This window comes from Dipodomys merriami, unplaced genomic scaffold (genome assembly GCF_024711535.1).
Source record: "Dipodomys merriami isolate MVZ:Mamm:240054 unplaced genomic scaffold, mDipMer1.0.p SCAF_53, whole genome shotgun sequence".
Taxonomy (NCBI): Eukaryota; Metazoa; Chordata; class Mammalia; order Rodentia; family Heteromyidae; genus Dipodomys; species Dipodomys merriami.
This window is the reverse complement of record NW_027206102.1, coordinates 9,228,850-9,231,305: the sequence shown is the minus strand read 5'-3', so window position 1 is coordinate 9,231,305 and position 2,456 is coordinate 9,228,850.

Below are 2,456 nucleotides of genomic sequence, written 5' to 3'. Positions count from 1 at the left end.
CAGGAACCAACACTCTTACATGAGTAGAATCCTGACATCCTTACTCCTTCTCAGGGATCAGAGGAGGGAAGGCCGCCCCTCCCCCACTACCAGAGATCTCCATCTATGTTACTGACCTCCCCAGGGCTGAGCAGCTAGCTCCAATTCAGGCCTTGGAAGAAAACAAAAGAGTCATTTAGTAGGTCACAGGAAGTAGACATGACCTGTCAGGCTCAGCTCCACACAGGGGAATGTCACCCCACCAAGCCAGTGGAGCCTCTGTGGAGTGATGTCCTTCACATGGTAAATAGAGCCAGAGGCTGCCCCTCCCTACAACAGCCTAGACAAACAATTGAAACTAAGTAAAAAAAAAAAACCCTGAGAATGGGTTCCATGAGTGTTTCAGGAGTTGCCCCTCAGGGAAAAGCTACCATTTTCTGAAAGGCCCCAACCCTACCTCATCATGGCATTTACACAGTGGAGGAAACTGCCATCTTCCTCTTTGGTGATATTCAAAGCATATCTCCCACTGAATAGCCTGGGAAGAGGATCACAAAATCCTGGGTAAAGCAGAGCATTTTTCTGCCTGCACAAAAAAAACTGACTTAAGAAACCAGTCAAGCAAAATGAAAACTAAACACCACAAGCACACCAGAGACTCCACCAAGAGACAGGTTATAGACACAGGAGAGATACAGGGTCTTATCATCCCCCCCAAAAAAATCCCCAAATAAAAGAACTCTTCTTTTTAACCTTTTTTTCAATTTTTAAAAGTGTTTGATGTTAATTTTTTCTCATAATTTTTATTTTTGATGTGTGTGTGTGGGTTTAATCTCTTTTGACCTTTTGGTCCTTTTTTATTGTTTTCATTTCTTTCTCTCTCTCTTTCTTTTTGTTTGACATAATTGCTGTTCTGCTCATCCCCAGATACATACCAGTGGTCAATTATTAGACCTTATCCCCCATTGTGTACATACTTAATCCTGAAATTTATTACTCGATTCAAAAAATCTTAGGCTTAATTTCTTTAATGGCAGTATTATCTCTTTATACCAGTATAATTTTCAATTAACTAATTTTAATTTTCTTTTATTTTTTAGTTTTTCATGTTTCCTTTCTATCCCTCCTCTCCTCTCAACCTATCCTTTTCTTCTCTCCATATCATTTCTTTAAAGTTACATAATTTTTAAGTGTTTCACTTCTTAGATTTAAATTTTTGTTTATCCATTTTTTCTTTATTTTTAAAAAAATCTCTCTCCAATCATTCTGTACAATGCATTTCCCTCTCAGAGATTAGGACTTGGTTAAATTCACTCTTTTTTTTCCACCAGATTTCTTTTTATTTTTTAATTTTTTTGGGGGGGGATCCAGTCGTGGGACCTGAACTCTGGGCCTGGGAGCTGTCCCTCAGCTCTTCAGCTCAAGGCTAGCACTCTACCACTTGAGCCACAGCGCTACTTCCAGCTTTTTTCTTTTTGCTTATGTGGTGCTGAGGAATCAAACCCAGGGCCTCAGGCATGCAAGGCAAGCACTCTACCACTGAGCCACCTTCCCAGCCCAAATTCACTCTTCTTTTACCTCTCCACATCCCTCTAATCCTATTTTTCTCCACAATTCTCCCTAAACCTAATAATTTCTGGTGTGTCAAATCCTTTTTGCTTTTATTACCCTATTAGTCCATGGTTGTTTGATGATGAATAGATTGTATCTGATGTACTAGATTGTATCTGCAGCCATTTTGACTGTGTAACTACAGGACTCCGGTTGATGCTTGCCTTAAAATAGTGGTCTAGCACAAAATTGGTTTACTTTCATACCAAATGGGCAGAACAAGCCAGAAAACACAAAAAAATGGCAAGTCTGGGTATATGAATTCCCACTCATGATAATCAGGTGACAGAATATTAATGAATAATCCAGAAGAGAGTACCCAAAAAGCTCTACAAGCTTTACTGGTATACATGGTGAATGAATAGATTGAAAGGTTGCAAAAGACTCAGTGTGAGCGAGATAGAGAGCGAGAGGGGGCAAACCAAAGATTAATACAGGAATCTTGTGAGCATGAGGAAGCTACTCAAAGATTAATACAGGAATTGCGTGAGCAGGTTAAAAACAGTCAAAGAGAAATACAGAAATTGCATGAGAAGGCTGAGATCAGTCAAAGAGAAAGACAGGAATTGCATGATTGTGAGGAAGCTGTTCAAAGAGTAATACAGGATTTGCGAGAGAAGGATGAGAATAGAGCAAGATCAATAAAGGCATTCATGGAATCCATGAGCAGACAGCTGAATGAATTAAGGGAGACCACAAAGGGAATGCTCAATGGAGCCCAAGAAAAGTAATGGGAGTCCAAGGAAACCATAATGAATCAACTAAGTGATTTGAGAAGAAACACTGACCACCAAATTAAGGAAGTAAAGTTCATACAAGACCTAAAACAAAGCTGCAACAAAGAATTTGAAGCCAGCAAACCCAAA